Genomic DNA, 14,694 nt, shown 5'->3' on the forward strand with positions numbered 1-14,694 from the left:
AAACGGACTATTAGTAACACACTTGAGAACCAGAATGTAGCCCTGCTTAAGAAAGCCTCCAGAATTCTAGAGCTTTGAGTCTAGTCCATGGATGTCAAAACAATGTGAGGAATTTACATGCATTTCTTTTCAAGGAACACAAAAATTGTATTATTATAATTATATCTAGGGACCCACCCATAACTCTCTTCAGTAAAACACAATCTAGAATACAGAAATTCACAGGGATTCAGTAAAAGCTGAAAACAGTATGGTAAGTAGTGTGTGGAATTTCAGGAGCTTATTTAAACTTGGCCATCTAAGCTACCACTATTAGTCTCTGTCTAAAAGTTGGTAAATCTTATCCCTCACAAGAATTTTAATTATTCAAGAACCATAAATATATATTTACGAATCCCCGTTATCTGAATAACAGCATTTAATGTTTTCAATTTCACTTGAGAGCCACATATGTACCAAAAGCCCACATAAGGCTCTAGAGCGGCAATTTGCTGAAAGCTGGTACTCCACACATCAAGACGGCAGGTATGTCTTCTGTGAGATAAGCAGAACTAGCTGGCAGCTGACGACCACACCAAGGATTCTGCTTGAGAACAAATGATGGGTCTTGATAGAAGGGGGAATAAAAAAAGGGAACTGAGATTCACATTCTTACAAGAATCCAGACTTACTGGATTTCTGACACTGGAAGAACTCTTGAGATTATAGCACTGAAGGCCTGCCTAAGATTACTGCACAAGTTATACTTCAAACCTTAAAGCTCCCTGGTTCAAAGCACTGGTTAAAAAAAAAAAAATTACCCACCCCCCACTATCATGATCCCAATTCTACCTTACAAATCTAGCTAGACCAAAGGATGTACACTGTTACAGATAGGAACCAGAAACACAGGGAATCCAGGGCGGATGATCCTTTCAGGACCAGTGCAGAGAATGGGGATACTGGAGGGTGTAGGAAAGGTAAGGTAGAAAGGGGAACTGATTATAAGCATCTGAATATAACCTCCTCCCTAGGGGACGGACAACAGAAAAGTGGGTGAAGGGAGGGAGATGTTGGACAGGGTAAGACATGACAAAATAATAATTTAAAAATTATCCAGGGTTCATGAGGGGGGAGGGAGGGAGGGGAAAATTAGGAACTGACACCAAGGGCTTAAGTGGAGAGCAAATGTTTTGAGAAACATGAGGGCAACAAATGTACAAATGTGCTTTATACAATGGATGGATTGTGATAAGAGTTGTATAACCCGGGGGGAGGGGAGACTCCGGATAGGGCAAGATATGACAAAATAACGATATATAAATTATCAAGGGCACATGAGGGAGGGGGAAGAGGGGAGGGAGGGGGAAAAAAAAGAGGACCTGATGCAAAGGGCTTAAGTGGAGAGCAAATGCTTTGAGAATGATTGGGGCAGGGAATGTATGGATGTGCTTTATACAATTGATGTATGTATATGTATGGATTGTGATAAGAGTTCTATGAGTCCCTAATAAAAATGTAAAAAAAGAAAAGAGGAGAAAAAAATGATTAGGGAAAAGAATGTACAGATGTGCTTTATACAATTGATGTATGTATATGTATGGACTGTGATAAGAGTTGTATGAGCCCCTAATAAATTGTATAAAAAAATAATAAAACAACAATAGTATATTAAAAAAAATAAAGTTGTATAACCCCCCAATAAAATGATTTAAAGAAAAATGAGATACAAAGTATAAAAATATGGTTGTGCACATGTCAAAATTTATCAAATTGTATACTTTAAGAAACTGTAATTTTTTTTAAAACGGCTCAGAGTGAATCACTTATTTTCCGCCTACTTTATGGAGAGGCGATTTGAAGGTGGGTGAACTGAGATATAACAGCACTTGAAAGAAAGAAACCTCTGAGAACAGGAAAGATGATTTGTAAGTGAAGAAGACAGGGAACTTGCTATCTAGAACTAAGGTCTTCAAATTGCAGCCTAGTTCAGCTTAGGTCTTCCAGGAACTCAGTATCTGTATTCCGCTGAACAACAACACTAAGGAACATTGCTGGCTGTCTCAGGGGGAAAACAGTGGTTGCTCTTTCAGTTGAAATGTTCCAGCATGGAAATGACACAACACTTCTGTACCCAACTCATTACCAAAACGGAAACAGTAAGATTTATAAAAGTTGTAGCAACGAAAATAATTTCTTGATTGCGGGTCACCACAATATGAAAAACTGTATTTTTTAAAATCATTTTATTAGGGGCTCGTATAGCCCTTATCACAATCCATACATCCATTGTGTCAAGCACATTTGTACATTTGTTGCCATCATCATTCTCAAAACATTTTCTTTCTACTTGAGCTCTTGTTATCAGCTCCTCATTTTTCCCCTCCCTCCCCAACCCCCACTGGTTATATTTGTATAATGCTTTAGCATTCTCATTTTTCCTATCGTATTTTATCTGTTTGCATTAACCTAGCTTCCTAACCGAAGAACTGTATTAAAGGGTAGCAGCATTAGGAAGGTTGAGAACCACTGGCTTAAAAAAAAAAAATCCCTAAGTTCCTAAAATTATCACTTTGTTAAACATAAACCACTCCACATGGCAATGTCTTGCCTCCCCTCCCCATCAGAATCTGGTCCCATCACTTGAACCCCTGAATAGATTCTGACTCATAATGAGCCGATAGAACAGGACAGAGATGAATTACTCCACAGGGTTCCCAAAGCTGTAAATGTTCACAGGAGACTGACTGCCATATCTCTCTCCTCAGGAGTGTTTGCGTGATGCTGTCTATTTTGGACTTTAGTTTGCAATTATTTTACACGGCTTTGACCTCCTCCCTCTCTAAGCTCCTTGAGGACAGGAAAGAATCATTATTCCAGATGTGTTCTTGAAATATTATTTAATAAGCTTTTGTTTTACATTTTTTCAGTTTCTTTTAAAAATCATTTTATTGGGGGCTCATACAACTCTTTATCACAATTCATATATGCATACATCAATTGTGTAACACATTTGTACATTCGTTGCCCTCATTGTACTCAAAACATTTGCTCTCCACTTAAGCCCTTGGCATCAGCTCATTTTTCCCCACTCCCTCTTCCCTCATGAACACTTGATAAATTTATCAATTATTTTGTCATATCTTACACTGTCCAATGTCTCCCTTCATCCACTTTTCTGTCACCCAGGAAGGATGTTATATATAGATCCCTGTAATCAGTTCCCCCTTTTCACCCCACCCGCCTGTTATTGCCACTCTCAGCACTGGTCCTGAAGGGATCATCTGTCCTGGATTCCCTGTGTTTCTAGTTCCTATCTGTACCAGTGCACATCATCTGGTCTAGCCAGATTTGTAAGGCAGAATTGGGATCATGATAGTGGGTGGCAAGGAAGCATTTTAGGAATTAGAGGCAAGTTGTATATTTCATCATTGCTGACTGACTCCTCTCCTACCTGCGACCCTTCTGTAAGGGGATGTCCAGTGACCTACAAATGGGCTTTGGGTCCCCCCCTCTGCACTTCCCCTCATTCACAGTGATATGATATTTTGTTCTTTGATGCCTGATACCTAATCCCTGCTTGTTTACCTTTAAGTCTTTAAGACCCCAGACACTCTATCTTTTGATAGCAGGGCACCATCAGCTTTCTTCACATTTGTCTTCAGCGATCATATCAGAGAGGTGAACACACAATGATATGATTTTTGTTCTTTCATAGCTGATAACTGATCCCCCCTTCTGCACACATGGTCACACAGGCTGGTGTGCTTCTTCCACGTGGGCTTTGTTGCTTCTCAGCTAGATGGCCGAAATTTTTTCAGTTCTAATTGTCAGGATAAATTACAATTCGTACCACAGAAATCAGGAGACCTGGTAGCAAAGTGAGTTACTCCTTGGACTGCTGACTGCAAGGTCAGGAGTTTTAAAACACGAACCATTTCACGGGAGAAATATGAGGCTTTCCACTCCTGTGAAGAGTTACAATCTCAGAAACCCACAGGGGCAATTTCACAATTTTTTCCTTTTAGTGACGGTTTAAATAATTTTGTTCTTCGAAAATATCCAAGAAACACCAACGGTTTTGAAAGCCATTATAAATTTTTTTAGGTTTTTTTCTCAAAAATATAACTTCATCTTTCAATACTCTGTTTAAGCTTCACCCTCTTGAGAATCACCTTAGCTCTCTGCATGTTGTAATAAGCTTTTGCAATCAGAATCCATGTCTATGCAAAGGCTTGAAAACAAAGTTCATTACCACCCAGCCAGAAAGCTATTCATGGTCAAATGGACAGAACATGCAAAATAAAGACAACAAAATCCAATGCTAAGGGCCAACTGTCAGACCAAATAAAAGTTTGAATGAAAGCATTGTTTCTGATGGCGAGATTTATTCTCCACATGATACCTTTTGGGCAATCCCACCACCAGGAAGGGGTCCAGATTATAAAAGCAAAACTAATTGTCAAGGTCAACTCTGGAGGGCTAACATCTGTCGCCAAACATCATGGCAGCTATTCACCATCACTCTGCTCGTCTATCTTCCCTCCCTCTCTCCTGGCCCCAAGGTGTCTCTGGACCAGGGGTCCCTAGGTTCGTACTTGTGGTGCTTCAGTAAAACGGAACATTTTAAAATTATTTAGATAATGGTGATTTCATTTGTTTATAAAAATATATTTATGGCTCTCAAGTTAAATAAAGGCCAACAAACGATCCTTGAACTAACTACAAGCTTTTCTTTCTTGTTGTGTTTTGTTTTGTTCTTTGTCAGTGGTTTGTTGTTGCTGCTTTGTTGTATATTGTTGCTTGGTTTTGCTCTGTCTTGTTTTGTGTATGTTACTCCATAGGTCTGTCTAAACAAGATAGGCTGAACAATCTGGAGGACAAAACAATGGGACCAACAGTTCCGGGGGGACATGGGATAGGGGGAAGTGGGGAGAAAGGAAGTGGTGTTAACAATCCCAGGGACAAGTGAACAACAAGTGATCCAAATTGGAGGTGAGGTGAAGTGGGTGTGAGGGACCTGATAGGGCATGATCAAGGGTAATGTAACCAAGAGGTATTGTTGAAACCCAGGTGGGGACTGAGCATGATAGTGGGACAGGAGGAAAGTCAAGGGAAATAGAGGGAAGAGCTGGGAGGCAAAGGGCATTTACAGAGGTCTAGATAAAGACATGTACGTATGGAAATATATTTAGTTATGAGGATGGGGAAAGAGATCTATGTGTCTGTATTTATAGGTTTAGTATTAAGGTAGCAGAAGGACATTGGGCCTCTACTCAAGTACTCCCTCAATGCAAGAATACTTTCTTCTATTAAATTGGCATTCTGTGATGCTCACCTTCCTGACAGCCGCTGGAAACAAAGCGGATGAATAAGCAAATGGGTGAAGAAAGCTGATGGTGCCCGGCTATCAAAAGAGATAGCATCTGGGGTCTTAAAGGCTTTAAGATAAACAAGTGGCCACCTGGCTCAGAAGCAACAAAGCCCACATGGAAGAAGCATGCCAGCCTGTGCGATCACAAGGTGTTGAAGGGATCAGGTATAAGGCATCATCAGAACAAAAAAAATCTTACCATAGTGAATGGGGGGGGGGGGGAGAGGGGAGTGCGGAGTGGAGACCCAAAGCCCATTTGTCAGCCAATGGAGATCCCCTTGCAGAGGGGTCTAGGGGAGGAGATGAGCCAGTCAGGGTGCGATGTAGCACCAATGAAAAATACAACTTTCCTCTAGTTCCTAAATGTTCCCACCCACCCTCACTATCATGATCTGAATTCTACCTTGCAAGTCTGGATATAGCAGAGTACGATGTACACTGGTGCAGATAGGAGCTGGAGGCACAGGGAATCCAGGGTGGATGATACCTTCAGGACCAGAGGTGTGAGGGGCGATACTGGGAGGGTAGAGGGAGAGTGGGTTGGAAAGAGGGAACCTATTACAAGGATCTACATGTGACCTCCCTCCCTGGGGGACGGACAACAGAAAAGTGGGTGAAGGGAGACGTTGGACAGGACAAGATGACAATATAATAATTTATAAAATATCAAGGGCTCATGAGGGAAGGGGGCAGCGGGGAGGGAAGGGAGAAAATGAGGACCTGATACCAAGGGTTTAAGTGGAGAGCAAATGCTTTGAAAATGATGAGGGCAATGAATATACAGATGTGCTTTACATAATTGATGTATGTATTGATTGTGATAAGAGTTGTACGAGCCCCTAATAAAACAATTAAAACAAAACAAAAAAAAGCTGTAAGAGCTCCCAATAAAATTATCTTTTTAAAAATAGACCCCTCCCTTCCAGAATGGGAAAAGGTGAAAGACAACAAAATAAGGGTTGACAAAGGTGAAACGTGGAAAAACAAACAGGTAGAATACAAGTTAGCCTGACTTTTGAAAGCTAGCCTTTCCTACCAAAGCTGAATGCACACACCTCAAAACTCAACTATCCTACTCCTAGGTATTTACTCCACAGTCACGTACACACGTACTCCTTAAAAGGCATGTACAAGTATATCCACAGCAGCACTATGTGTAAGAGCCACAAACTATAATACAAGCTACTGTAATGTCCATAATCATGATGGCGGTGATGCCCCAAAATGAAGTACTATTCAACAATAGAAATGGAGTTACCATTGCATATACAAAAGGTCTCACAAACAATGTTGAGTCAAAGAAACTACATGCAAAGTGTACCTAGCTTGTGGCTCTTAACCGGACAAAACTAATCTATATTGTTGGAGTCAACAGACTGCTCACTCTTGGGGAAATGGTACTGACTCGAAAGAAACACAAGGGGGCTTCCGAGTTTAAAAAAATTCTTAGATGTGCTAATGTATTTGTACAGTTTTCTGTATTTTTGACTGCAATAAAAGTTTACTATAGAAGAAATTACTCAGGTAAGGGCAACATCATATTGGTTATCCTCAGCAAATATATCTTAATCTGGAGCTTGAAGTATCAAACATTTGAAAAATAGAACTAGTCCTCTGATCGCATGACTGAATGTCTATTAAGAGAGGTGCCAAGGGATTTAGGACCCATGTCCAGTCCACTCCACAACTAAATGTTTAGGTTATTTTTTGTTGTTTAATTTCATTAAAGAGGTATTAAAATATATATTCACTAGAAGGAAATGACCGACTCTTACCTTGGTCTTCCTCTGAGTACTATAAATCATCTATTTTTCTTCTTTATACTTCTGAGTTTTTTTCCTACTTGTTGCTGTTGTGTTTTTTGTTTTGTTTTTTAAAGAATTGACTAGTTTTATAATTGGCAAGAGAGAAACTTCATTTAAAATAGAAATTAGTAGAGCAAAGATGCATACGTATAAGGGATCAAATGCTAAGGATTCCAGGGCAATCATGTACAGGAGGGCTTCAAAAAGCCTGTGGAAAAATTCCATTATGCTTTAATTCCATTTTCCCACAAACTTTCTGAAACCCCTTCATATAAAGGAAGAGGATTAAACAGTAAACCAGAAAGGATACTAAGATGGGTTACATTCTTGTTGGTTCAATTGACCAACCAGCATCAGATTTTTCTGGCAAAAATACAGAAACTTCTACCTTTTAAACCTAAATGAAATAATAGATTCGCCACATGACACTACAGAAATATTTTTTAAAAACCATTAAAGGAGAATACTATGTAGGAAGATTCCTACGAACTATTAATCTTCTGAATAACCATCAATTTAAATGGGACATGTTAGAGCAGTGGTTCTCAGCCTTCCTAATGTCGCGACCCTTTAATAGTTTCCTCATGTGGTGGTTACCCCCAACCATAAAATTATTTTCGTTGCTACCTCTTAACTGTAATTTTGCTATTGTTATCAATCGGGCGACTCCTGTGAAAGGGTTATTCGACCCCCAAAAGGGTCTCGACCCACAAGTTGAGAACCGCTGTGTTAGAGGATTTCAGAGGGCTGCTCAGATTCCTAGAGTTACTTCAAGATCCCCAGATTTGTAGCTGGTAGTAAACCAACTAAATAACATATGTATGAAACTTATTAAAAAAATAAAGTCTGAGTTAAAAAAAAGTCTATGGAGTTGATAGACATTTAAAAAAAGGCAATTCATAGTAACTGTCATTATTCATGCCCAAATAACTGAAACTGAAATTTTAAAATGGGGATCATTTATTTTTTACACGTACATAAAAGATTAGAAAACAACGGTGCTATCTATTTACTTCGCAAGGTAATTTTTAAAGGACTCCTGAACTGAGCTGGGTAGTTCCAGGGATGTCAACTGCAAGAAGCAAGCAAACATCATTGCTTCAAAGTGTGGGGGACAGGCGAGGACCTCCTGCACCATATCTGGCAGCAGTCCCAGTACAAAATGCCATTTGAAAATCAGGCAAGGATGGCAACAAATGTACAAATGTGCTTGACACAATGGATGTATGTATGGGTTGTGATAAGAGTTGTAAGAGCCCCCAATAAAATGATTAAAAAAGAAAGAAAATCAGGCAAGGTTGCAGCATTCCCTAAACTCCCTTAATATACTTCCTCGGATTTGCTCTGTCTCATGGAATGGGACAGCAGAATCAGGCTGCTAATGTCCACAGCAGCGATGATGTCATCAAACCAGGCTCTCAGGAGGCCCCCCCTGCATTAAGCACTGCATCTCCAGGCAAATGAACAAGGCCAATACTGTATGTCACCACTGGAACTAACTCCCAAGCTTTCTTCCTCCCCCACAGAGACATTTTGCAAGTAGCTATTCTTAAATTTGTTTTTGAAATCATAGACTTGGGTACTAAAATTGAACCGAGTCCGAGGCACTGCTAAAAATCTGGTTCTAATTTCATCTACCACATCACTTTTACCATTGATTCACAAATCACACTGACCACAACCACCATTAACAAGTTTTAAAACATAAATGAAAACTATTTTCCTATTTTTTAACATAAGGGTGGGAAGAAAAAAGCAAGGGCATCAGGGGAAGATGTGGGAGCACATAACCGGAGACCAACCCATTGCAGAAATGTTTCTGCAGCAAACTGCAGGCAGACAGGCACTGAGCTCGATTTGACAGCTTTAATGGATGGGTGTTTGATAACACCAAGAACCAATCCCTGAAAATACAATGGCAATAATCCTATACGAAAGATACAGGTTAAAAAAAAAAAAAGAAAGATACAGGTTAGCAAAATGCCCAACAACTGCGTAACTGGGGCATGGGGAAGGTATTCCACTTCTACAGCTTCAGTCTCCTTCAGAGGGCAACAGCAGGATCCAGGGGAGCGAGCCATTGTTCTCAGCGGTATTTATACAGCACACTCCCTCCTAACTACTTCCGACCCTTGTCTACAGTCGGACAGAAGGCCAAATCTGAATGATAAGGATGGAGAGTTGGATAATTGTCATAAGAACAATAATACAATGTCAAATCTCAGCGAGGAAAGTATGTCAGCCTACTATCACAAGTAGGTTTAATACACTTTGCATGGAAAGGCTAATATCGTATATACTGTACAGAAAATATCAGAGCAGAGCTATTTGAAGATTAAAAGCTAGTCAAAGAATCAAAACTTTTTGATCTACAGTGAAGGGTAGGGAAATGCCCAAAGCGGTTGCTCAGAACTGCTTAGACTAGTAATCCCACTTTGAGAGTGCCTTTTCCTACATCCCACTCTTCAGTTTGTTTACCTATGATTGCAGCTCTACCACAAGGCAAACTCCAAATATTTTATAGAAGATGACACAAAACAATTACTGGAAGTGATGGCACAGTGTTTCACCTAGGTGCTAGGTTACATGAAACTTTCTGTATCGGTTGAAGAAAAAAAACCAACATTCCAAGTGTGCCTTTGCTCTCAGAGTACTGCACCAGCTAACATTTGCAGTGCAATGAAGTAACAAGGACAGGGCTTCTCTCTGGAGTGAACAAAAAATGCCCCTTGGGCAAAAGGTGAAACAAATTTGGAAAGTTGAAGGTTGTTTTTCAAAATACAGGATCAATTAGAAACTGTAATGTGTGTTCCTCTCTCTTCAAAAGCAAGCCACATAGACACTGTGGCTGAAATTAATAAAGCATTCCATTTAGCCAGAAAACAGACTATCCGGACGACTAGTTTGGGTTCCCTTGCCAAGATGAAAACTAACGCCTTTCTAAAAACTTCAAGTTCTTTAGCCTGGTTGTCCATAGGCAAATTCCTAGCCATGATCATTCATCATTTTAAAATTCCTTAAGGATATGAATCATGCCTGATGTCGATATTCAAAACATCTGACGAATGAAAAAGTGCCTATTTTCATTTTCCTCTGCACCCCAACACTATTTAAGGCTATCATACTATTTCTCAACTGTATTAGGCGGAACAGTAAGAGAAACTAGAACATACTGGGATTGTGAGTACTGAACTTTACCTTGCATACAATGTCCTCAGGAGGAAAAAATACAACTTACTCTTCAGTGCTGACTCAAACCTGAACAAACCCTCCAAAGTTTAAAGAAGGAAAGAGACTAACAGGAGACTTTATTAATCCATGGATGAGAAGTCATGTGCCTAATCAGCTGCTTCCATCACAAGCAGGAGACAAGAGCCTGTTCTTTCAGAATCCATGGAGTATTACAGCACGGGCAAAGAACCAACCGGCTAACCCAGAAGACAAAAAGGTTCACAAGACGGGCTTGCTCGGCCTAAATCCTTTGACAAAAGTTGTAAGCATTAAAAGTTTTCCACCTTCAATGAAGTATTTTGTCAAAATGAGCTCCTAATACGCGGACAGACTTTAATAAAATGCACTGGCAGTCCTAATTGAAAATGGAATCACTCTCGGCTTTCGGGTAAAACAGATGCCACTTCGTGAAGCTTTAACATGACATCCCTATTAAACATGAAAATGTACTTAACTGTCTTGGCCCGGCGCCCACGACAGTAAGTGATCAAATCTTTCTTATTCTCAATATTCCCACTTGTAGTAGCCATTATGTCATCACAGCCATTCTACATCTTTCCACCAGGAAGTCTGAAAACTTCTTTCGGGGTTGACCATAACAAGAGTTCGGGGCAAAAAATATCTCCCCGGGCCAGAGGCGTCTCGCTTGTGTCCGTCTCGGAGGCGAGTCCCGAGCACGTGACCTGACTCACAGCCGTCGGGGAGCCGCCCCCCGCCCCTCACGACCGGGTCGGGCGGTCGGACCGAAGGTGCGGAGGCCTGTGACCGAAGCCCGTGCGGCCGGGGCCGCCCTCCGACCGGCGGGACGCTCCACTCCACGAAGGCAACTGGCCCGGGCGCCCCGCCGCGACCCCGGCCGACCCGGCGGGGCTCCGATCTCCAGCCACCCGTAAACAAAGCGCCCGTGACGGCGGTCCCCGCGCGGCGCCCCAGCCAGAGGTCACTGCCGGCAACCTCTGACCTCTCGGCGGCCGGGCGCGGCCGCGGGCCCGCTCCAGCGCGGAGCTCCGCCGAGGGTGCGCGCGGGGGCCGGCGCGTCCGCGAGGCCCGGGGAGCGCGAGGCCGGGGAGCGCGGGCGGAGGGGGATGGGGCCGGGCGGGCGCCGGGCGGGCTGGGCCCGCTGCTTACCGCGGCCGCTCCGCGGGCTGGGGCCGAGCGCGGGACGAGACTCGCTCTGGGAGGCAGGCGGAAGGACGGCAGAGAAGGCCGCGCGCGGCTCCGGGGCGTGCTCCGCGCTCTCCGAGCCTCCGGTACCGCCGCTGCTGCCGCCCCGGGCTTTATGGCCAAGACGCCGAGCCCGCGCCCACTTCCGCCACCGCCGCCGCCCGGAGCGGAAGTGCCTGTCACGAGACGTTCCACGCCGCGCGGTGCGCAGGAGGGGCCCCGCCTCGCCCGTGCGTCACGTCCCGGCCTCCTCGGCCCTGGGCCCGGGGGACTCCGGACATGTCTCCCCGCACAGGTGGCCGCCATCTTGGAGGCCCGCGCTGGGCGCTGGAGGACGCCATGCTGGACCTGACAGGGACTCCCGAACCTCTTGCTGTTGCCCAGGAAAACGAATTCAGGGGCGGGGGGCGAGGTACATTCGCCCGCGTTCGCCCCCCGGAAGTGCCCCGCTCCCGCAGCACTGGTGCGTCCACGAAGCTCTTCGGGAACAGCACAGCTGCTTCGGGAACAGAGCGCGCCGTCGTCGGCGACGACGCAAACCCGGGGTCGTGGCGTCGATGCCAGCTCAGCGCGACCGGATCGCACAGAGCAGGCTGTCGTCTTTACAAAAGCAGGTGGCCACACCTTTGTCTCGTGAAGTGACGGGTGTGGGTCCGAACTGCCATCCTGCTTACAGTTGCCACCCAGTCAGTAACCTGCCCGACCAGGACTCCCCTAGAGAGACTTACAGACAAAACAAAACCTCGTCAGTATAACCGAGTCCATTTTGACTCAGGGCGACTGCATGAGCAGAGTAGAATGGCCCCCTTTGGATGTCCAAGACTTAAAATCTTTCCGGAGCAAACAACCTCATCTTTTTTCCTTAGGAGTTGCTTGGGGATTCAAACTGTTGACTTTGGAGTAAGCAACTCTACTGAGGAAACCACTATCTCACCAGGGCTCCTAGTGAGCGACACATGGGTTATTTGGTAAACTTAAAGGGGTGAGGATGGGCACTCACGATTTACTGGTACCCATACTAGATTCAGTCGACTCTTATTAGTCGTTGTTTTAACCCTAAGGAAAGGCTGTTGTTACACCATTTGCCAAGGGAGAACTGAGAAAAACTGAAGGAGCCAGACAAGCCCTTGACACTAGCTCACACAATAAATGGCAGAGCCAGGGAAGTGAGTCAGTCAAGGTCTGTCTCGTGACAATGTGTGTGTGCTCTTCCTAATGGACAACAAACAACCTCACCTGGGTGATAAAGACGCAGAGGTGAGTCAGACATTGTCAGAAGACAGAGGAGATAGCCCAAGAAAATTGGAAAAGATTTCATAGTTCTCTAAATTTAGGACTAAAAGGGAAGCAATAAAGATGAACCCTTAAAAGGTGCCCCACCCTCCCAAACCCCAGCCCCATCAGAACAAGACTAAGATCCAAATCTTCAACAACATACCCTTATCACAGGCTCTTCCTGTCTTCTTGTTAGATGCCAACTCAATAGAGATCCTATGTACTACAGAACACTGCCACACCTGCGCCATCCCCACAATTAATTATGTTTGAACCCATAGTTGTAGCCACTGTGCCAGTCCATCTCGTTGAAGATCTATTATTTTGCAGACTCTCCCAGGTGATGCTGCGGGTTAGGCATTGAGTTGATAATCAAAAGTTTGGCAGTTCAAAACCAACCACTGTTCTGCAGAAGAAAGGTGAGGATGTCCACACTTCAAAGATTTGTAAGTCGCAGAAACCCTATATAGGTGTTGCTAAGAGTCAGAATTGATGCAGTAGGTTTGGTTGGTCTGCTTTACTGAGCGTGAACGCATATTGTCCTCTCCATTAGTCCCTCCTGATAAAGTTTCACTGCCCTCGATTCTAAGGAGCATTCTGGCTGTACTTCCTCCAAGACACATTGGTTCACACTTCTTTGTATATTCACTTCTCCAGCCTTCCTTATTCGTCATCCAACTTTCCATGGCTTGGGCCAGGAAACCCCTCAGAGTGACATATTGGCTTTTATGACACATGGATAAATGGCATAGGTGTCATATCTGACATAATCTGGCATCCCTACGAGGCAGATGTCCAACATACCTCCACCCACGCTCCATCTTCCTTTCCCTATCCTAACACCAACCTCCACGGCATCTACTGTTCTGCTAGGTCTGATAAGTCTTTGCAATGGCCACATAGAACTCCTACACAAAATGTACAGTTAAGGGGCTTTATTAGGGAAGATAACCTTTTACCCTAAGTCAGGACCAATAAACAGTTAAGTGTACAATCATTGGTCCATGGCAGTGCCTCTTCTCAACCGGCTTCCAAGTTTCTCTCAGGTCCTCAGCTTCTCAGCCATGTGTTCCCTTTGCCTCTGCCTCTATGAGCCAGGAGGCTAACCTTCCACGCTGCCTCGCAATCTCATAGTTGCAGTACTGCTCCTCTGCTCTTCCTCATGGTCTTCTTGCTACTGTCTCTGGTCTTAGCCTGGCCCTTTGCTCTGCCCCGTGGTCTCGGTCCTGAAGCCTCTGGTGCCTCCCTCCGGTCTGCCACTTCAGAAAGAGATCTTGAATGTGTGCCACCGATGTTCTCCCTCCTTTATGATCCTGTTATTTCTCTCTGTATGTTCCTGTGTCTGAGATCTCTCATTCGTATGTGGAGGTGTGGTTTTTGTCTTTTAACAGACCCTTCTAAAGAATGAAAGGATAGTGACTTGGTTCACACCCTCTACTAAAGCGCAAAAGGAACCCTGATGGGGTAGTGATTATACAGTGGCCTGTTGACTGCTTTGTGGGAGAAAAAACAGGCTTTCTACTTCCCTAAAGAGTTAGTCTTAGGAAAGGAAAAAAAGTTAGTCTTGGGGGAAAAAAAAGTTAGTCTCAGAAACTCACTGGGACTGTTCTGCCTTGTCCTATAGGGTCATTCATGTTGATGCTTTCTGTTTAAATAGAAGAGAACTCCCTTCACAATGAGATTACAGGCACAGAGGCCAGAATTTATAATACATCATATAGGGAATTATGGCCAGAAAGGCCACATTAATTAACTATCAACATTTTAAAGAAGTCTTCTGCAGGAGATTTGCTTAATGCAATGTGTCATTTGATTTCTTCGCTGTTGCTTTCATGAAGTTGATTATGTGGATCCAAATACCTAAAA

At 43.6% G+C, this 14,694-nt stretch overlaps 1 protein-coding gene across 1 annotated transcript in view; it reads right to left on the minus strand.

The window, feature by feature from the left end:
* Positions 1-11,704, minus strand: part of RAB7A (RAB7A, member RAS oncogene family) — a 57,583-nt gene extending 45,879 nt beyond the window's left edge. The window contains exon 1 of the mRNA XM_075550113.1: positions 11,518-11,704. The gene's annotated coding sequence lies outside the window, so the exon portion shown is untranslated. The remainder of the gene's footprint in view (positions 1-11,517) is intronic.
* Between the last annotated feature and the right edge of the window lie 2,990 nt (positions 11,705-14,694).

This window comes from Tenrec ecaudatus, chromosome 5 (assembly GCF_050624435.1).
Source record: "Tenrec ecaudatus isolate mTenEca1 chromosome 5, mTenEca1.hap1, whole genome shotgun sequence".
Lineage (NCBI taxonomy): Eukaryota > Metazoa > Chordata > Mammalia > Afrosoricida > Tenrecidae > Tenrec > Tenrec ecaudatus.